The sequence below is a fragment of the Rhynchophorus ferrugineus genome, unplaced genomic scaffold, assembly GCF_030347505.1.
Source record: "Rhynchophorus ferrugineus isolate W39M unplaced genomic scaffold, kcgeb_rfMv2 rfM1, whole genome shotgun sequence".
NCBI lineage: Eukaryota > Metazoa > Arthropoda > Insecta > Coleoptera > Curculionidae > Rhynchophorus > Rhynchophorus ferrugineus.
In genome coordinates, this window is record NW_027472580.1 from 76,329,068 (window position 1) to 76,353,388 (window position 24,321).

The following is a 24,321-nucleotide window of genomic DNA, read 5'->3' on the forward strand; positions in this document are numbered from 1 at the left end:
AACAGTATGTTCCGATCATTGGACTATCTAAGAACAATTAATTATTTGCATAAAATCTTATTAAATTCTTCGATTGACTTCCTTGTTCACTGTGATAATACTGGTTATAGACCCACTTCGTATTTGTCTCTTCCATCTTTTATTACACGTAGTCCTGCACCTACAGTCTCTTTTGTCGCCATATATTTGTCTGGTTCTGTCTGTTCTGTTCATCGTTTATTAACAGAAAATTCACCAACAAACTATAAACCAAACTAAAATCCATCCTAACATAATTAACATAACTATTAATTCAATAAATGTCCTGTTTATACTTGAAGAAAAAAAACCTTTTTTATTTACCATGATACCATATGCACATATTGAATTATCCACGTATCTTACATGGTACACGATATATGGTTGAACGTTTACGAGCGGCCGTTCGACCTGCGAAATTAGCATATTTATTTTATTTTGCGCGAAAATCAGAGAAATCTACTTGGGCTTTTGGTATTGGCATCGTTACTGGTTGATATACGTCGAGGATTTCTTCTGTGGTGCGTGTGTTCTGTATGGGTGTCGGGTTTCGGATTTTCGAAATCGCTGGAATTTATAAAGTGTCGATAGTGGGTTTTAAATGTTTCCTGGACTTTTAATCCTTCTCGCCCTTTCTCTCTCTCTCTCTTTGTATACTGTTTCTATTGAATTGTTATGTATTAGATTTCTTTTTAGATTAAATTCTAATTTATCTCCCTATAAGGAAAGTTTTCCTGACGTATGGTATATATTTATTATCCAAATATATTAAATATAAAGAAGTTATTATATATGATATAAACACTACATTATCGTACCACATCAAAACCCATAAAAAGATAAAAAGCGAGAAAGAAGGAGAGCTAAGGAGAAGCTAATTTGATATGCCTAGGAATATTTTATACATAAGTATTAAAATATAAGTATGATAATAAAATGTCTTATTACGTTAAATTAGAAATTATAATTAGTGTCAAAAAATGTTATATTGAGTAATTTTCGCATCTATTTCTTCTAATTCGAGTATTTATTATTTTTATAATTTACTATTTTACTATCATTGGATACTAATTTATAATAATTTAAAACGGAACATAGGAAATATGACAATTGAAAATTGATATATACATCTGATTCAATTTTTTTTATAATTTATATATACACAATTTATGTATTTTATAAATAACTATTTTACTAAATGATTTTTTTAAATATTTCATATGTAAATAAATAAAATTGTAATGTACCTTCTTACATCAATATTTTGTGTAAAAATATATTTAAAAAAATAACACCAATAGATATTATTAGATATTAAAATAAATAATAAATCAATAAATAAGTATATTAGCTTATAATATATAAATATTAAAAGATATTTAAAGTATCCATTGAAACTTATACGGTATTGTATTCTTGAACTTTTAGTATGGAAATTCACACAAAAAATTACAGCAAAATACATTATGTAATCACAAGACATATGTTTAATATATACTGCTTATAGATCAAAATAATTTAAACCTAATATAACAAGTCCTTATATACTCACTTCTTGAACTTTAAAATGGCAATTCAAAAAAAGCAAAAGGATAACATTAACAAGGGTATAATATTTAACGAAAAATCATTTAATTATTTAAAACTTTTTGAAATGTTAAATAATAAACATATCCTTTTAATATATGCAAAACGAAAAATAATGGATTTATAAAAGAGAATAAATTATCTAAAAAAACATTATCATTATTTCAGCTGATTATATTTAACCAGATAATGGAACGTTTAAGATAAATAGAAATAAATATATTTAGAACAGCTTTAAAAATTGGAAAACCAACCACTCTGCTAGACTAAACAACAATTCAATGCGCGTCAAGAAAATAGATACTTGAGACACTATATAGATGACCACTTAACATAAAAGTACATTAAAACCGAAACATAACTGTTAAAAAATACAAATGTTAACAGGGGAAATAACACAAAAAAAGAATTAACTTTTATATTTTATCTATAACAATAAATATTATAATTAATACTTGTTCACACATATTCAGTAATGATTCGTTATCGTTTTAAATGATCGCCCTTTTTCTTTTAACTGTTTTTTCGTTTTTTTTATAATTTGTAAGATATATATCATGATTGACTGTGATATTTTGTTTAATTGTACTATTTTTTTGTATATAATACTATTCGAAAGAAATTCTTACTGTTAAGACCAAAAAAAATTAGTTCTAGTCACTACAATAGATTCGATCTTCATTAACATTAGAGTAATAATTTAACTAAATTTCCTTAATTAATTATTAAATAATTCTTCTGTTAGGTATACTTATTATAATCATTAATAATTGTATCATTTGTACATACAATGTCTTTCAAAGGTACAAAAAGACCTGTGAGGCCACCTCAATGTCAATTTTGTATATATTTGAAAAAAAAACAATAATAAAAATACAACTGAAGCCTAAGATATAGGATATGTCGATCTGGTAAACTATAAATGTCATATATTTTAAGTTTAATAACACCGTGTTTCATGGAATTCACCAAGTATCTGATCACATAGAAGATGAATTTATACACCGATTGGCACACCCAAGCCTTTCGATATGCTTCTGATTCTAATGAAACATTAATTTCTGAATTTCCTGCGTGTATTCTCGTTGAAATATATGAAATAAAAACATTAGAGCTCTAATGTGTCTATAATTTGCATATATGAGTTGTTGATATAGAACGAGAATAAAATACATTTATCACCAAAGTCAACCAGTCATTTTAACCTTCCTGGATTATGAAGCATTGATTAATTCATTACAGTTCATTTGTTATTAAGTGTGAATATCCTGAAGTAGTGTAAAGTCTATTTTTCAGAACTTATCGACCCTACAAAATGAAATTTAGTGTGTTTTTCGGTATCTAAAAAAAAGAACCCCTGATTTACTGGATCAGTAATTTTGTAACTCAATATATTTAGTTATTGTTAACAAAGTGCTACTTTGAAAGCATGTTTAAATAATAACAAACATAAGTTCCACTTAAATGTTTACTTTATCAAGATGTTTTAAACCTCAAGAAACAATAATCAAATACGAGATGAGGACAATTCAGAAAACCTTTGCCAAAGTAATCAAAAAATATTCTAGAAATAATCCAATAACAATACAAGTGATCAATAAAAGCGAAGAACATAAGGGATGAAAAGAGAAAGTGAGACTCAAACAAGATATTTAGATGATTCAGAAGCTCCACATTTAACGTGCAATTTAATGGCCAATTTAATGGCGTACAATAACATTCGATATCAATCTCACCGAAAATGAATGATAAACGATCGCGTCCCGTAAAATAAAAGGAATATTAATTAAGTTTATTTCGGTTTCGGTCAGTTCGGTTCCAATTTAACAATCCGAAATGGTCTTCCTGCACCATAACAAATTACCCCCACGTCCGCCACGAACTTAAATTATTAGCCGAAACGTCGTGTTTCGAAATTCCTTCGGTGGAAGATAAAACGACGAAGAAAGGGAGAAAAAAGAAGACCATAATTCTTTCGCCGACCATCGTCGGTCTTGAATTATCTGGTGGACCTATCAGGTGAAGCTCTGTGAAGAATTTCAGGTAAATTGATAGTTCGGATGGCCTTTCACCAGCCATCTTTCTTCTCGCTATCGTCTTAGATTTTATTTAAATTTAATTGATAAAAAAAACTTACTTCCACTTCATGATATTAAAAAGATGTTTTATAAACTCGATTTTTATTTGTTTTAATATATATATTTCTTTCAGTTTAATTATTTTTTTCAATTATGGGACATTTTTGAATCTGTTTTTTTGAAGATCGAAAAAATCTGCTACAATTATATTTACCAAAACATTTTCCGAAAATGTATGTAAACCCTTAGGAACTACCCTGAGATGAAGAAAACCACCGACTTTCTAAATTCTCTATTTCTAGTTTTCTGTAATAACCTATCAAAAAATACTGTTAAGGAATTTAAACTAATAATTATAAATGAAATTAAAAATATTGGATATAATCAGGTTTAAAATTAGTCACATTTATAATTGATGCATTATTACTAATAAATTACTTCCCTGGAATTTGGAAAGTGATTAGAATCAATATGATTCTCAAATCCACCCCCCCCCCAAAAAAAAAACAATCAGTTTACTATTTATAATTTTCAAAATTCTTGAGAAACTGTTTATCAAGAGGCTTAACACAATAATTGAAAATAGAAATATTTTATAGAATGTTGGATCTCTCTTTCTCTTTCAAAATATCAATTTGTGTATCCCATTAAGCACGGAACTATGGAACAAATGCATAGACTGGTAAATTAAATAAATAAAAACCTGAGTGAAAAGTATATCATTCCTGAATATATCTCAGGATTTTGATAAAACGCGTCACACTTTTTACACACAGTACTGCAATGTATACTGCATAAACTCAATCATACTTTCAGAAATTTTATCTTACAAATAGTTTACCATAAAACAAGGTGATAAACACACTGAAATGCTTCCAATATATTGAGAAGTTCCTCAAGGTAGTGTACTGGGCCTAATATTGTATCTACTGCTAGATCTATTCGATCTACTCACCAGAAACCCTTCAAACGCACATAATAAAAACAACTGTGGCTGAAAACTTGGCGTATTAAAGGCAATAAAATAAAATCTACCCATGTAATATTTGTCTGACGTAAAAGAACGTACCCATCAGTAAATATTAATAGTAGCTAACTACCAAAGGCAGATGATGCTAAATACCTTGCATGCATCTAGACTGAAGCCTAACTTGAAAGAAGCACATACTTGATAAACAAAAACAATTTGGACTGATAAAACTAAGCAAAATATACTATTATCCGACACAAAGTTATGCTTAGATAACAAAATATTCCTTTATAAATCAATATTAAGGCCTACTTGGTCCTGCGAAATTCCACCATCGGGTACTTCCAGTAAATCTAATCAATGGTTCCAAAGCAGAGTTTTAGCAATTATACAACGCGATATATCTCTAGAATCAACGCATAACGAAAGTAACTTAAAGTTTTAGTGTTAACTACTTCGAAAGAGTATCAGTCCACCATAATGTACCATGTTGCCAATCCGATACTAAGAAAAACAGGCCAGTTCAAGATTCAAAGAGTGCATCTGGAAAAATTAGATTATTAATGATTATTATTTTCATATTGTGCAATTATCAAAAGTCGAAAGAAGCTTTGCAAAATAAAAATTTGAACATACATAATTTTAGTTAGAGAATGTCAAAAGCCATATGCTTCAACCAATTTATAGAGAACGCTTGTCTCTTTATAGATTGTTATAATGATATAGACAGTGAAAATTTACGAAAAAGAGGTATACATTAACTGTGTTGATATAAAATATTAAAACTTATTTTATTTTTCCATACTGTAGTTGGGCTAGTTTCATAAGTTGTAGTGGAGTAAACTTATTAACTGGTTTTACGTAATAAAAAAAGCTCTTTTATAATAATGTTTAACATCTTAAGAATTGTCTGTTTTTAGTTAGAAAATATAATATATTTCAGCATACTTGCAGGGAACGCTCAAATCCCATCTCTCTCTCAAATTCATCTTTAGGAACTTTTAAATTATTTAAAGGCAATTTTTTGAAGTTCCAAAGAAGTATTGCAAAATAAAAATTCGAGTGCTCATACCTCAGACATAGGTCCTTTTGAACTGTTATAATAATATAGTCAGTAATCGAAAAACAGATATACATTAATAGTGATGATAAAATATATTAAACCTTATTTTATTTTTTTAAATTGTATTTAAGTTAGTTTTAGTAGTGTAAATTAAGTAAGTATTAATAAATTAGGTTAATAAAATAACTATTTTATAACAGTCCTATGTTTATGTATCTGTTACTGTAGGTGGGATATATATTATAAAGTTTTTAAAAGAACAATATTTCGATGCCCATATCTCGTAAGTAAACAAAAAAAGTTGAACAAAGAATCTAACAAACTTAATCAAAACAAACATGTCCACATATCACGTTCGGTATTCAGACGGCATCCGTCAGTCGCCGACCTATCCTAAGACAAACGTTACTGTCAAAGTCAAAAGACAACTAACAACAACTACGAGAAAAAAAAGCGACCCAAATGTGCGCTCCAAATAAAGTCAAATTCGCATCGAAACGGCGTCAAGGTGAGGTCTGAGCTTTGTTTCGTTTAATTGCGCGTCATCTCGTTTCGTGACGGCCTCGTAAACACTTTGCGGCAGATTCGCTCCTTGTGATTTACATAATACCGGCGATGCTGCTTTATAGCAATGTAAACGACGTTAGTTGCGCCGGTTACCGTGACGCAAAGGCTTATTTTGACAAACCCACACGTTGTTTCTTGTCGAAAAACCACAATAAACACGAGGATATATCCTGAAGGTGCTCTAAACATGGTTAAGATTGTCAATATCAAATAGTAGCGTCTTAGATTTGAAATAGAAAATTGCATAGTTGAATTTCAAAGCCTTTATTATTATATATATTCAAATAAATTTAGAGTAAAATGTTACTTTTTTTCTCTCACTCTCGCTGGCTTTCTCTTTCAAAGAAAATCTCGTTTAACAAAGTATTAACATGGTAGGGTTATATATTACCTAGTTATTCCATCCAGTTATATATTTTCTATTGAAAATGTATATTTTTTAATTAACTTTATTTTTAAATTCGACAATAACCATACACTGATTCTAATCACTATGTTTTAGTTTATTACAATATTAAGTTATAGCAAAGTGATCAAAAGTACCGAAAATACTTCTTGATGGCGAGAGAGAAAAAAATATGGGACGCAAAGGCTTATTTTGACAAACCTATGCGTTGTTTCTTGACGAAGAACCACAATAAACATGAAGATATATCCTGGAGGTGCTCTAAACATGGTTAATATTGCCAATATCAAATAGTAGCATCTTAGATTTGAAATAGGAAATTGGATAGTTGAATTTCAAAGGCTTTATTATTATATATATTCAAATAAATTTAGAGTAAAATGTAATTTTTTTTCTCTACTCTCGCTGGCTTTCTCTTTCAAAGAAAATCTCGTTTAACAAAGTATTAACATGGTAGTATATTACCTAGTTATTCCATCCAGTTATATAGAAAATGTATATTTTTTAACTGACTTTATTTTTAAATTCGACAGTAACCATATACAAATTCTAATCACTATGTTTTATTTTATTACAATATTCAGTTATAGCAAAGTGATCAAGAGTACGGAAAATAATCCTTGATGGCAAGAGAGAAAAAAAATATGGGACGCAAAGGCTTATTTTGATAAACCTATATGTTTTTTCTTGTCGAAAAACCGCATAAATATGAAGATATGTCCTGGAGGTGCTCTAAACTTGGTTAATATTGTCAATACCAGATAGCGTCTTAGATTTGAAATAGGAATGTGCATAGTTGAATATAGGTTTCTTTTTCTATAATTTAAAATAGGGTTTTTTTTTCTATATTTTAAAGTCTCCTTTTACCAACTAGTGGTTTATCTAGACTGGACCAAACCACGGTCCTCGGCATTAAGCCTACCGACTGGCGAGTGACCAACTTAGAAACCTTGCCCAGCCTGGTTACTGGCGTGACTGGGATCACTTTCCTTGTTGGATTCTAAACTCTTACCTAGGACAATCACAAGTCACTTTTACCACTGCGCCAACCAAGCCGGCAGACAGGGTTATATATTTTTCAGTTATTTCATTTATATTGAAAATATTGTTTTTAAAAAATGGTTTTATTTATAGATTTAACAATAACTATACATTAGTTCTAATCACTATATTTTAATTTACTACAATGTTCAGTTATAACAGAATTATAAAAAGTACGGAAATTTTTCTTAAATGATGATAGAGAAATGGTTATAATTTATGCAGAAATATTCTTTGTTTGTAAAATATGAATCAAATATATTAGACCTATAAATTTGTTTTAAATGTATTCGTCTAGTATTATTGTGAAAAATTGGTACAATGTATTTTATTCAAAGTATTGTCAATCGATAGCCGCTACTTTTTCCCCTCTTTCAGGCAATTTACGCATTCTACTCGAAAGAATGTATCATTTTTAATATCTTCGTGTATTGTCAGCAAATGCTGAAGAATCATGCTTATATTCTGGCCATTCTTCGCGCAGTGTTCAGCTCAAACGCATCAATTATAGTTTACAGCGATCTTTATTAATTGTTTCATCGTGCAATATCTTCAAATCCTCGTCCTCAATTTTTTTTTGACTGCCCAGAACGTTCTTTGTCTTCAGTTTCAAAATGGCAAGTTTTATAATATTGGCTCCACTGTTCACGTATTGACATCAATGGAGAATGGTTGACATTAGCTTCACACAACATTCGATAACGTTCAGCCGCATAAATTGGAGGTAAAAACTGAAACTTCAAGCAAATACCATTTACTCGAGACAAATTCAGACGTACTAAATCAACAATCAATATCAAAAGTTCAAATTCAACACAATCACACGAAATGACACATACTGAAAAATGAAACCTGTTACTACACAGTATCTGTTGTGAATCCTTTAAAATTAATTTATTGGCTTGATATATCTTAAAGAGAAATCGAAATATTATCAGTTTCTAGCTACAAATGAATTGAGATGATCATAAAAACCAACAATCACAAAAATGTTGTATTTATATATCTATTATTCAGTTTATTTTCATATTTAGGTCGATATTAACAATTACCAGCAACTCAACATGTTCAATCAATATTTTAAAATAATGTTTTATACGTGCAAAATACTATTAGGTGAGAACTTCGAACATTTCTGGGTTTTATACTTGATCGTTTTTATTTAGAATTCATAATTAATACACAAATTAAATGATTTGGATGCTTTCGCGCTCAACGTCATTGCTTTCTAACTGTATACTGACGTCATATAAAATACCGGCGAGCACGTCGACAGGAATTGGAATCTTAAAATAGAAAAAAGCTATTTTTCCTACAGAAATAATATATTTTAAGAAACAACAAATGTGCTTTAATATTATAGAAGGGTTCTTCAAAATTAGCTATTACCTCTGTTGCATCGTTATATGTTATTATTTGTTTTACACGTCGATGGGTAATATTTCTTTCTTCGATAGTTAAAATAATTCGGATATCCTCGACGGAATTAGTAACGTTTGACATGTATAAAAAGTTAGGTTAAGTTAGAATATAAGCGAGAAAACAGTAAGCATTTTAAGATAGAAGAAGAATGTAAAAGTTTAAGGTAACATATGTAGTCTGTACAAATTGAATTCAGTGAATAAAGTCCATAAACAGTTCAAAACATAGTTTATTATTTGGTGAACCGAAATCGCAGGTTAATTAATAATTGTTAACAAATTCAAATCAAATCATTCGAAGCAAACTGATGAAACTTCCAACTACCGTTACCGTAGATATTATTCCTCTTTTCTTATACATTATATTTCCCTACGGATCACAATTTGATATAAAATTATTTCTTTCTGCGTTTGAAGCCAAATTATATGATACCCGTGTTACTTTTTTTTAATAGCTCTAATAATTTTAGTTGTCTATTCGAAAACATTTAAACTGTTTGAAGAACTATTGAAACTAAACTGTTGCAAGTACTCGTATTTATCCTGGACATTTTGATAAGAGTTTGTTAGTTCGAAATCCCAGCTTCCAAATCTCTGGTTTATTTCGATTTCTCTTTTTTTTTCTTCTGGCTAAAATATAAAAGTCACATTTCCAGTAAAATAATTTCTACATATATTTATAAACAAAATTATAAAATAATCAATATTATAAACATTCCACATTTTATCATTGTAAGAATTGGCCTGATTAATGTTTTGAATTTTGAATATTTATACGATTTCTATATTGTTATTTTTTAAATAGTTAATAGACTAATTTGGTTATTTTTCGAATATCGTAATATAATTTTTGTCTATATACCGATATTATTTCTATTATTATAACTTACAATATAGAAATCAAGACCTTTATTTCATTAAAATAATTAAATCAATATTTTTTTGTTTGGCTATCATGAGATTTATAATTAAAATATTAATTCATATTAAATCCATAACATTCTCACTCCTCCATGTTTAGAAATTAATTTATAGTTTTAGCCTCATTACGATACTATAATTAAACCAATTAAATTTAATAAATTAATTTAAATGCCGATTATTAAAATTGTATTTCTATATGTCATAATAATTAATTTAATTAATATACAGAAATATAATTTATAATTAATTAGACAGAAATACTTTGAAATGGTAGAATTATATAAAATATTGATTGACTGAATTTTAAATTAATTTGGATATTGTCATATTTTTAAGTACAGAATATTTATATTGAATATATTGAATATAATAACACATAATTTATATATTAATAGCGTATAATTTGTACATTTTGTAGTAAATAAAACCTTAAATTTTTAAAATACAATTCGGAAAGATGTTTCTTTTGTGTAATCTTTACTCCGTGAAAAGCTATATATTAGTTAAATCTTTAAAATATTGCATATTTTCTATTGGTATTGCAAAACAATAAATATGTAGACATTTAATCTAAAAATATAATAACTATCCATTATTAGAATAATCATAAACTTACAATCGCGCGACTATGAGTGTTTTGAGATGCGATATACGCTAGATAAATGTGCTGCCATAAATATTACTCAAGTACGTCATAAATCATGGTCAGTTTTAGTGACGCATTTTCGGAAACCATATTTTTCCAATGTTTTATCGAATGTAAAGCGGATTCGGTTTCGATCGACCGAACAAAAATCAACTATCATTCCATACAACTGCCATTGCCATTCTTTCCAGTTGTGTGTTTACGTTAGAATCGGAAAGGTTTTCGCCTTTTGATGTTATTTGTTTGGAGAGATATTAATCAGTATAAAACCGAAAAAATTTACGGCGCTAAGATACTAATAGAAAGCATATTTTAAGACAGTGTGTCAAAATATTGATCTTTAACGCTAAAGAAACAACCGCGGAATCTTTTTCGTAAATATTTTAACATATTCGCCACTGCCGTAACAATTTGGAATGAGTCCACGTCCGACGGGAAACCGTGCAAATCCCGGCGTTCAATCAACACGCCTATGGAGCGGATCTCGACCAATTCACTGGCTAGATGTAATTGATTTATAAAAGTTGTTTTTTAAGAGACTATTTATAATTCACCGCTTACCGTTTTAAAACATCTATAAAAATATATAATAACAACGTGGAAATACGTCTTAAATAATAATATATATTTTGAGAAATGCTCAATTTTTTTCAGCAATTCATTTGTTTTATTTATCACAGGGAACTTGAATTAATTTAAAGTAATTATATCTTTATAGCAACAATCCGATAACATCAATAAAATCATAAAAACATCTTAAATAAAGTTTTTCAGTATTTCATTTAATGATTTATTATAATTTACAAATAATTATACAAAATAAATTTATCGAATGTTTTTATTAATATTTAATTAAATTAATATTTTTTCAATTAATCAATGCATATATTCGTAATGTAAAGCTAAAATAAAAAATACAAACAATAAAGTACAAGTCCTAGATTCATTTTATTTTAAAACAAAATACATTTAATTTAATTCAAAATGATTTGTCATCACAAGGAACTTGACTTAATTTAACGTAACTTTATTTTTATTGTAACAATCCGATTTCAATAATATTTAAATCACGTTTATATAAAATTATAAAAACCTCTTAAAAAAATGTTCAGGTATTTCATTCAGTTATTTACAAACAATTAAAATTAAATAAATTACACTAAATAAATATATCCATTTTTTGAATTAATATTTAATAAAATTAATATTTTTTTAAATTAATTAATAGATATATTCTTAAATAAATAAACATAATTAATGTCAATATAAATAATAAAATAATAATCCAAGATTTTTTTATTTTAAAACTAAACCCACTTAAGCTTAATTCAAAATAAAATTTCCAAAATTTTCTGTAACTTTTTTTTTGGAATATAAAAAATTAAATCATTCCTAGGGTATTGTCTTCATTTTTATTATTTCACCCGTTATGGACTATTTATTAAATTTAATTAATTTATGAAATTTCCTTAACATATCTGAACACTTCTGTTTAGAAATTTAATTTAAAATTATTTACAGTATTCATTAAATTAAAACTCTCATAATATATTTCAAAAAGTATCTAAAATACAAACAAAAGCTTCTTTACACGATATGAGTTTATAAAAAGTTCCTTTTTTTATATGAAGAAGTTTCTGAACCTACTTTATCCATCAGAAAAAAGCTTTTAAACCACACTTTAAATGCCCCTAAATTTTGGATTACGATTAAAAGAAACTATTAAGATTAAATATACAGAGAAATAAAAGCGACTGTTCTAAAATCTTTTCGTTGTAGGTTTATTGTATTAACTATAAGAAAGAAATTCTTATTGGGAAGCAATGCTTGTTAATTATTTTGATAAACAACTATTTCTAAATTAGGGTTCCAATTTCTGGTTAATATTTTAGAATGTATTAAATTTCAGTGAATTAACCAAACTATATTAATAACCAACTGGAAGTTTGATGTATCCGAAAAGATATTTGTGTTGAAAATCGCTAGGGTATTATCCTGGATTGTAAAACGAGAATAATTTATTTCATAGCCGCCTTGCCGGCATATCACCACATTATCGAACTATTTCAAATTTCTGATATTGCCCAAACAAGCCATTGAATCCTACCAAAAAAGAGAGACGATTCCTGGACCTTAGAGAGGAACATCAGCACCACCACTATCGACAATAACAATCGCTCCCTCTCGCTCCACGACGCTGAAAGCGATCGGTTATCTTCGTCCGCGGTGGTGGGGGACGCGGTGGGTCGACGTCATCGTTTTAGTGCCCGCCTTTGCGCGGCTTATGGGCGGGAAATAAAGAAAATTTACGACGTGCCATAACTGCTATCTGCCGGCAGCGTAACGAACCATGCGGAGGCCATTACGACTCCGCTATTGGTTAGATGATCGCTACGACGTCCGTCGCCAAGATCGACCGGCTATCACTCGAACAATCCCGAGTGAGATCGAGTACGAGACGGCACGTCGTTGATACCCTACATAATCGATGCGGAATCGGCCGTCCGGTAAAAGTTACGACAAACGTTTAAACTGTTGGTTCCCTCTACTACACAGCTCGGATGAATGAAAGAGCCGGCGTAGGGTGTGTTGATTCGTTTGTATGGTCGTTCTAGAGACGTTTCGCGGGATATTTAAGATATTAGAACGGTTCAGGTTAAGCGAGAATTTGCCTGGAAAAATATGTTATGGCCTGTAAAGAATTTATCTTTTTATTATTTTATTTTAAGAGGCGCGTGATGGGGCAATGAGTGGGACCCTTGGCGTGTCCCCACAGGTCCCACGTATGGTTTATTATTTCGTCTATAGGCGGTTACTTTTATGGTTCGTTGGGCGAAATTACGTTTTATTCGACAAGGTAGATCTTGTTCCGGTATTAATTTCGGCTCTGTTCTGTTATTTTTTGGAACCCTTCAAGATTTTCCGTGGTCCCTCCTTTCTAATTATATTTCAGGCACCTTCAAAATTTTATTTCACATAATAATAATAATACAAATCTTGGTCAAATTTTCTACTGGAGCACATGAGAATGATTCTTGATGTTATTTCATGTCCTGAACTTAGATCTTGAATCCGTATGCCAAGATTAGTTCTAGTGTTCGAGTTCCCACATGGTGACACCACTGCGCTTTTATAACGGATGTCACCATACGACGTTTCATTAAACATCGTTTAAAACTTATTTTTGTGATATTATTATGCTTTAGAACGTGCGAAAATGCTGATAAGGCGTTGCAAAATGGATACAGTATGTTCGGTTAGATATTATGTGCTCAGTAAATGTTGAAAAATCATGACGAATGCTCTCAAAGCTGAATATTTGCAATACCTTGGTTCGTCATCAGTGTTGAAGCCTGTTCCACGTACGAACAGTGATCCATTGTCATTGTGTTTAAGTACAAGTACAAAGAATTTTGAAAATAAATGTTTTGGAAAGTACTTCGTCTTCATCACTGGTGAGCAATGAAACCTATTTCGTCATTATCGAAGAAAATAATTTAGTTTCTCAAAGTGACATTGATAAATGGTTAACACAAAATTTACAAAATGTTTAACCCCTGATGAAGTAGTAGATACATCCAGATATCATCAGATCATCCCCTGATACATCGCCAGATAACAAGTACATAATCGACAATTTGGTGCAAAGTTACCAAGAGATTTGGTACCTTCAAAGTACATTTTATACATTTACATTTTGATTTTTTTCCGCAAAATTCGGGTAACACGCGTGTTTACACGAAACGACACTACAACCACGAAAGTATGATGAGCGGTTACTGTTGGACCCTAACCCCCGAAACAGATACCAAACAACAGAAAATACAATAAATCTCCGTTAATGGTTAAAAACAGTAAAATAATTAATTTATTGAATATTTCAAAAACTAATTATCAATTTTCTAATTTTCAAGAACCAATTTTAAAATACGCTGGCTACTGATTTGGATTCAACCACCCAACTTATTTTGTAAAAAACTTTTGGTTGCTTAAGTCAAAAGCCGTGTATACTTATATATAATAATAGTAGTTTACTGTTATTACTTTTTAGCTAGACTGCTGAAATTTTTTAAAAAGTTCTTATTTGCATTCTTAAATCATTGTTTGAGGTATATTTCTGGGGTTATCCTCTCTTCTATTACAATGTGAGATAATTCGGTCAGATAACAGTATATAACTGAATGTTTTGAAGTAGCTTGTTCATCAAAAATTAAAGTATATATCCCAAAAAGGCAAGAAAAATGGCATGTCAAAAATTCAAAAACAAAATTCATGTGGACTGAAATTGATCCTCAGCATAAAGAACGACTATAAAATTATACAAAGAACACAATATTATCACAATTTAAACTAATGAATTAATTTTCATTAGTGTGTTTTGGGAGTAATTTTGCAACTTTTCAAAAATTTGTTTTAAAAATATCCTGGATAAGATAGATTCTTTAAGAAAACTTAAAATAACAAAATGACAAATATACCGACAAAAATATTCAAAAAGCCAATAAAAAGCTTATAAAAATGTTAGTTGTCAAGAAATAAAAACACTGTCATTCTCGTTGTCATGTCCTGAAGTATACAAGTCCATCGAACACACCTTGAAGAAGTGGTCGACATATAGCAACAGCTATAGCAATCAGTGCCGTCAGCAATGCGTAAATCCTGTGAAAAGCTTGTTGTGGAGCGTCAGCAACATTTACTGGAGAAATAACACTTGCACGTTTTGGCTATACATTTAGATTTTCACCCTAAATAACTCTTTAAGCATCAAATCGAATTAGAATGGAATTAGCTGAAGAATACGAAACTGTGGGAAATTAAAATAATCACAACCCTTACTTGTCCATCACAACCCTGAGATTATTCATGAGCACCTTTTTAAGGGGAATACCCTCCACACTGCACAATATTTAACAGTGAAACATATTCTACCAGAGCGCAAAGAACACCAACAAAGGTATAACCTAGATATCACCAATAAACTATCTATGTGCTGGAATAATAGAGAGACCAAACAATTGCTATTTAATATACAACCTATGTTGCAAGATATAATATAATTTTGCACCACATGTTTCTTTCATACTTCAACTCTAAAAACTTCAAGAGACTGTCGGCACGTAAAACCAACAAAATAAAAAATGGCTCTTAACAGGTGATTCAAGAAATAATTAGTTGTAAGGCTCCGTTAATTATTGCGTCCCATTTCACCGTATTAGTTGTAAATAAGACCCAATTACATTCTTATCATAGTCAAAACAACTGGAGCCGAAACAACACCCCCTCGCGCCGATAAGGAAGAGACATGTCGTTGCCTCGCATCCGTCCCATCGCATAGTGCAGGTAAAGAAACGAAAAAACGCACCGCCGCCATTACGTCACGCCGTAAAGTGACGTCGTCGGTGACGTTTACGATACGGGGTGCGGTTTTGTCATTTTAATGGTTCGCGATAATGTTTATTATTATTTTTATCGTCGTCGTGACGAGATTGGCGCGTGCCTAGAAACGCGGCCGTACATCTTCATTGACGCACTCTTATAGTTTTAACTGCTGTAAAAGTCCTTTTTAACGGCGTTTTTATTGCAACTACCTTCGAGGTCTGCCCCCACGTTTTTACTACCGCTAAAAACTGTCCCATAAAAATCTTTTCTCGGCGTTCAGTTACATCATAACGTCTCTATCAGGCATCTCTGTCTCTCTCTGTCCCTCTCTTTCTCACGCTTTTAAAATCACACTATTGAATACCAGGTTACTATAACAAGCGCTTTTATCACCAAGAAATGATATAAACATGTTCAATACTCATTTAGTGTTTATTTAAAATCAGGTGATATAAATGTTATATCGCAACCGAATCGTTACAGTGAAGAAACAAAATAGTATTAACTCGGTTCATCAAATTAGCCGATAGCTCGTTAAAGGAAACAGTTGAGTATTGATTGAATGAATGTTAATTTAACAGTTGAGTGAATGGTTCAATAACGTTAATAAAATCATTTGATATCTAGAAGTACTGGAAAATATTTCTAGCTTGTGATCTAACGAAATATAACAACTCAAAGATTTTGGAGAATAAACTAAACGTACATAAATAGTATTAAAACTTGAAAATACCGAAGAAATCTGTTATGGTAATTTTGGTATCACAGTTGACAAGATCACCATGTAGTTGATGTGTGAAGCTATACCTGCTCTCACAAAGAAAATAAAGTACAGACGTCTTTTCTGCACGTAAAAGCTATCTGGATTGAATGAAGATCATAAAAAATCCTTGAATATTTGGACAATGGTTGAACTTCTACAGGTGGGACGCGTCATCAAACCGCCTATTCTTATGCCGAAAATTGCTGACAAAGATAACCATATAAAGTAATTTCCTAATAAGCTTCATATTCAAGTATTAAAGAACACTATACTCAAAATTTATATTTGATATTTGGGAACATCATCGGGTACGAAGTCAGGGTGATATGACTTTTTGAATATTTATTCCTGTCAATGGTCTGACCAAACCTATAAATGCTCATATTGAAGACGCGGACAAGTTACATTTTTTTGTTATCTGTAGATGTCTGCAAGAACCAAAGTTCTTTAAATAATTTAAGAACTTTTGGATTCTTATTGAAATCATAAATTGAAATATATATGCCTGCAAACATACACCGTATTGTACGATGTCAGAAATGGAAAAAATATCGATATTTAACAAGCGTATTTCTCAATTTAAATTGAATTTCATATTTTCTAAATTTGTTCTCTGAAGAAACTATTGAAATCATTCCTATTGATTTATAAAATATATCGGTTTTTGTGAAAATATCAGCAAAATAACCTGTCGATATGTAGGAACTGATAAATATTAATGATTCAATAAAAAAAATTATGTAAGGTTTAAAATACGCATAAGCCTACTTTGTAGGTATCTATCAAAAAGCTTATAAAAGGACCAAACATATAAGAGCATGAAAAAATGGGATATCTTTTATTTATTTAGATTGCAAATGCTAATACTATTAACACTACAAATAATTTTGAAGCAGAAACATTTCTGTAGACAGATATTGAACATAATAAAAAGCTTTACATACATAGAATCGCATTAATCGTATATCAAAAACTTATAAAACATCTGAGTTCAGTTGATAACGTATTGAAATATATAAACAAATATAATAAACATTGAAAGAAAAGGAACAGATATAATATTTTACTAAAGCACGAGTTTCTAGACAAAAAATTCTAGTCTAATAAAACTGTAGAATGTTAATATTCTATCTAATGTAACGATTGTTTATGATACATATGCTTTTATATTTCTTACGTATGTATTTATATATGCTATACGATTCTTTACCGTATAAAATTTGAAGCTAAATATTCAAAAATCAGAAAAAAATCCTTTCAGTATCTTTCACTTATTAATATATGAGTGACATACAAGATTGTTTTATCAAGTGGCCCATATATAATAAATATAAGAAAACACTGAGATTTTACTTCATATATGTTATTAACAAATATCAACTAATGACAAATTGTGTCAACAAAGTATTAATACACTTTATATTATGAATTGCAGATTACGCAAATTATTAAAATATGTCTTCCCGATAATTTAACTGTTATTTTAGATAAATATTACTTCGATTTCCAAGTGATATATTTTTTACAAAAAATGCATTCACCAATTTGTCGTCATTATTTAAATTATATTTTTTACGCTATGTTGTTCTCTTGTGATATTATTGAGTTTTCTTGCATTATAAACCTTTTCAAGAAAAGTTTAAATTTATCCGGTATACAAAAAAATCCTCTTTACTGATCAGCAAAACGCATTCGTTATATTATTATTTTTTGGCTCACGGTATATCAAGTGTACGTAATCATTTCAGGCGTGGTGCCATCTACACCGAATGAAGCGAAGCGAGTCGTCTGGTCCCATTTCGCCGTGGGACCGTTTACGATCGAGTGCGGCGTTAATTTACGCCTCCACTAAAAGATGTCACTAGCTGCTTTAAAGCTCAATAAACGGCCTTTATGGCGCGTTTTGTCGTTTATGTTGCAATTTCCTATTGAAGAAAACTGCCGTTCGATACGGAAACAGAGCGGTTTTCGATGCTGTTTTATCGACGTTCGATCCGATTTGGTTTTTATGAAACTGTTTCGTGAATAATTTCATCGATTATCTGTTCGAGATCACGCAGAAATGGTAGATCCATGTTTATTTCAATTTAGTGGTCTAATATATTTGATTTAATATTGTAGATTTCTATAAAAGAACCTATATACATATAGTAAATCTTTGCAGAATTGAGTATAAATAAGGAAATAAATATTTTGTAATCTTATTACAGGATTCTATAATAAATATCAAGTCAAAAAGTCAATATCCAAGATAATTCGATAAGCTTGAATAATAGAAGGACTTTGTGTTGCTGATTTTTACTACTTTTCTAGCATTTACTGCTATGTTTTCCTTGCTCACCCCTGTAGACCCATTAATTCTTGTTAATATTTAAGATAAATTAATCCTGCCTCTCCTGTTTATTATTATTTGAAATTTATCAGCACTTAACAACACTTCAAACACCGAACAACACTGAAAAACACGAAACAATAAATAATGCACTAAACAGCACTCGGATAATGTCTAAACGTACACAGTTCAGCTCTGTTTCGGTACTAAAAAAGTGCCTGAGAAAAGTACCTTTAACTCTTTCCCTGGTACTGATTTCACTTTTTTATTGTAAGCCTTTTTTTCGCTGTGTGTTTTTTTTCAGTTTAAAGGTGTGACGACGCCCATTGAAAGGAAACTTTCTATTTTATGATAGGGGTATTGTGGGTACTTCTAAAAAATATAAAACATGTATTGCATTTTTTTTCTACTGCCGTAAATAAAAGTTCACAAATTTGTTATTTTATTACCACTATTTTATTGCTTTATTAACAGTCTGTTACTATTACATACAACTATTAAATTGTTTACATAAACGTAAACACACTTATGCACAAATACACACACATTAAATAATTATTTATAAAAAAAATAAAAGCACAGGAACAACTATATTAGGTGTTTGTATATTATTTTTCAGATTAAAAAGACATCAATTGAGAAACATTGGTACAATATTTATTAATCATATAATATTTTCCATAATTTTTCACAGCGTTTTCCCATGGCGATACCATGTCGAAAGAACGAATGAATGGTCGAAATTCTTCAGAATTTTGAGATCGTATACAGTCAAGTCATGTTCCATCGTTCCTTATAACCGGTATTCAGAAGGCGCTATGCTTGGTGAGTATTCTAGATATAGAACTTCTTCGAGCTGTAACAGTGCATCGTTCACAACTTGTACTGGTAATACTCGATTGAGCATTGTATTTTTTTCTTTTTCCATAGTGACCAGCTAGAACAAAATAGTCATTGGCTGATGTCGCTTCGGATTCAGGGTTTTGCGGGCGACAGAGACTCTGGGATACGACTTATTTTCATGTTGTAAGGCACCAAGGGAGAACCTCACACTGAACATGTTCGTGAAGCTTTTCACGAAAGGGATATCTGATTTTAAATGAATATTTGCGTTGCTCATAAATCATAACGCGCGGAACTTTCCTGGATTGGAATTCTTGGAGTAGTACAAGTTGTCTCTCGGACAAGTACTTGTACTACATCTATATTCCGTAAAGGCAGATTGGACGGACCAGTATTTTATACAAAGTCACTTACTGGGGAATTGGAAGTTTGCTTTTTCTGCAGTGCAGTGGGAATAGTTGGCTATTGTCATCGCCATTTCCTTTGCAAATAGCGTGCTGAATTTGGGTTGACTATTGGAATCTGCGGTCGAATTGAAGATCGAGGTATGATACTTTTTGGAGCCAGGGGATAGAGACTTTTTCAGTTTGGAGACGGTATGCGCCGCACTCTTTCCGCCGATGGAATGGAATAGCCTGAGTTTTGACCGGGTGAATTCTGATAGAATTTGTACCACGTAATCTCTTGGTTGATTTGGGCCTGAAATCTGTCACGGATGGCGTCGGGACTGTTACCGGTGGTAAAGAAAGATGTTTCGTCTGCATAGAATGCTGTGTTTGATTGCTTGGAAAGTGGGAAATCAGCTATGTACAAATCTAACAGGGCTGGGGCAAGTGAAGTGCCTTGCGGGACTCCTGCGGATAATTTTCCGAGATGAATTCCGAGATTGACTGCATCGCCGATCTTTACTTGAAAGGATATATCTTCCAAGTATGAGTGGATTAGGAAAATTAAGTTATTCATTAGACCAAGTTGTTTTTCTTTGAGCATTCGATCATTGTGCCACACTTGGTTGAAAGCTTTGGAGATATCTAGAAAGATGGCTCCCGTTTTGCGACGTTTTTTAAGTATCTGATGGATGATTGCTGCGACGCGAGAAGCTTGATGATGGCTTGAATGTTTGGCACGAAAACCGAATAGTTCATTAGGAATAATGTGGTACGCCTCGGTCAAGTTGTTTAGAGCATGTAATATCAGACTGATGGGCCTGTAGTCAGAAGGGATTTTTTTTTGGGAAATGCTTTATCAACCGGATGGAATTAATGATATTGGAAAGCTCTGAACTACCATGAGCATTGTCACGAAAGAGGGTAACTCTGCTGCTGGCCTTTTCTCCAACATTATGTCACTTATTTTATTCACTTGGCCCCTGTAGATATCTACAGTAACAGTATCATTCGGTTTAATCAGGTCGAAATACATTACACCCTGCTGATCCCACTATATACACACCAAGATCCTGAAGTTACACATGACCATTTGCGCTTGCGATTTTCGTAGTAGATCCAGTTTTCTTACCTGTCACAATACGCCACAGACAACTCTTCTTCTTTGTCTGGCAATTAATGAAACCGCAATGTTGAAATGGTAGGGAAAAGCATTTTCAGTCAATTCGCATAATTTCATCATATGTAAATGTATGGAATGTTTGAAGATTAATGTTAATTATTTAAGTTTTGAAGATTGATGATATAATATATTATATAAAATAACACAATATGTAAATGTATTCAGTAATGTGTTTAAAGACACTAGTAATGTAGTAATTAAATACAATCAATAAATATCACTAAAAGTACAAGTAAAAATATTAAAATAGGCATTATCATAAGACATATATAACATATAAAATGAAGTCTCAATAGGACAGGTTTAAAATACATACAACAATAAAAATAAAATACATATAAATAAAGTACAAATATAAATATAAAATATGGAATATTTTAGGAAATAGAAGATATCAATAAAGTAATAAAATTTTGTCTAAAATTATCAGCCGGCTTGATATCTCTAGTAGTCAAGGTTGTTCTACAGCTATGAGGATCTGTTACGGGTTCAGATCCCATTGTGGCGCGGTTGTATTTATTATAAGTAAGCAAGTTTATATTTATGATTGTTCATCGTTATTAGTGTCCATAGGTAAGAGTGCAAATTCTTTAACAAAGTCTCTAACAAGGCTGAACAACTCTGAATGTCTTCTGGGATGGTTATTAAGTTTGTCTCTCGACAGCCTGCCCACGTCAAACAGTTTTTCCAGTTCAGATAGTTGATAAAAAGAAGACTAAAATAATATCAGTTTTCAAATATATCCTAAATATAAAACATTCATCGAAACTGCTTCAAAATAAATCATGTCATGTCAGAGTAGAAATTTGTGCTTGTTCAAAGTTTATTGAATTCGATATTTCAACCCGAACCACATATGCCACAAATTTATTGCTCGAACCACAAGTGTGCGATACCCACTAAATTATTTAATTGATGAATGCTTCAAGCCATGGCTCAGTAAAATTATTCACTATTATCCTCTTCATGTATTGAATGAATGAGTAGAATCTCTGAAAGCTACTAAGCTGCAATAATACAAAATGTATTTTGATAGGTAACAAGGTGCCTTAGAATCAGAGAAAGCTATATCTTAAGCACTGATGAAAGCTCGATTATATTAAAAGCGATTTTTCGAAAATACCTTCTTCTTTAAATTTTAGTTATTTTTTATACGCATACTTAATGCATTTAGCCTGATGAAGAAATGAATTTGAGGCCAAATTTTGAAAAATTATGCCAAATGGTCACATCACACATACTTACTTCAGGAGGCATTCATATTTCAATTGCAATAAGCGGACGATTATTTCCAAAATATTTCCAAAAATATTCAATTTTAATAATAATTAATATTTAAAATTTAAATTTTGATTAAAAAACCTTCTTTACGTCCTATAACTATTTCTCTTCACCCTGTCATATATAAAGGATTGAAGAATGTTTCTTTCTAGCATGCCCTTTCTAATTATTTTGATTTGTAGGCTAACATTAACGTTGTGAAAATATTAAAGGAGCTTATTTTTATTACATTATAGAAATATTCTGTCAAGTATTCAAGTCTCTCAAAGAGAATTATTCAAAATCGTCTAAAATATTGCGTACTGCAGTACAATATTCCGTTTAATTCTGTTTGGAAACAATACACTAAAATGTTTGTGTTGTTATGATACAATGAATATATAGATTAAAGATAAAATATATTCATGACATTATTTGATCGTTGATTTTGATAGCAATCGCCAGATCTTTACAAAAATGCCAGTATATGCTCGTATATTTCAAGGAAAGAAATAATTAAAAGTTAATTAGTTCAAAGGTAAGTCACAGTGCAAATAAATTACCATTATGGTGATGAGCATATATTTCCTTAATAAATAAGTAATATTTTAAAAAATGATATTTCTTAATGTAAAACGGCTTTTATTAAAAAAAAACATATATTAAAAAATTCGAAGTATGTTGAAATGTTCTCTATAGTAACATAAATATATCATATAAAAAAAATAAAAAACGCCTCACCGTGACAATGCTTGCACATTGCCGTGACCAGGATTCGAACCTGGGTTACTACGGCCACAACGTAGGGTCCTAACCACTAGACGATCACGGCTGTTGAGGCCTGGTGAAAGTTGATTTAATCACATAATATAAATATAGAATTCAATATTTATAAAATAATTGGGAACAATTTAGAACAAATCAATAAATATTTATTTATTTACCTTAATTATATAAATACCAATAGTACATGAAGTTGTATAATTTTACTAGTTGAAATAAAATATTTTGATATATTTTTGCAACAACATTCTATCAATAATTGGGGCTACCTGTTTTAAAAAAAATTGTTTTAATAATGTTAAAATTGTTTTTACAAAAAAATAAAGCGTCCTCTCTTATCACGAGTCTATACTAACGCCGATGCACTTAGGGCTTTGGTTACAGGTTCCTGTAATGAGAGGGCTAAGAAAAAATTTTGTCTATAGGCTTCAGAAAGGGATTTAGGCCTAAAGGGATATTATTCTTACAGACCCTTTATAGTTCAGTAGAAGAAATATAGATGACTCAACAATCCATATATGTACTATTTATTTAAAAATTACAGAAACATTATTTAATATTAATATTATTCCACTAGCCGTATTAAATTATGTAATAAATTCTATACATTTTAAACAATATTTCTTAAATAACTATATTATATAAATTCCAACATACACAAGCAATAATTT

At 30.4% G+C, this 24,321-nt stretch overlaps 1 long non-coding RNA gene and 1 other non-coding gene across 2 annotated transcripts in view; one reads left to right on the top strand and one right to left on the bottom strand.

The window, feature by feature from the left end:
• LOC143200023 (uncharacterized) overlaps nucleotides 1-24,321 on the top strand; it is a 207,424-nt gene that overhangs the window by 12,288 nt on the left and 170,815 nt on the right. The gene's annotated exons all lie outside the window — the stretch shown is intronic.
• Nucleotides 23,628-23,699, bottom strand: TRNAH-GUG (transfer RNA histidin (anticodon GUG)). Its single transcript has one exon. It is a non-coding gene; the product is annotated as a tRNA-His (tRNA).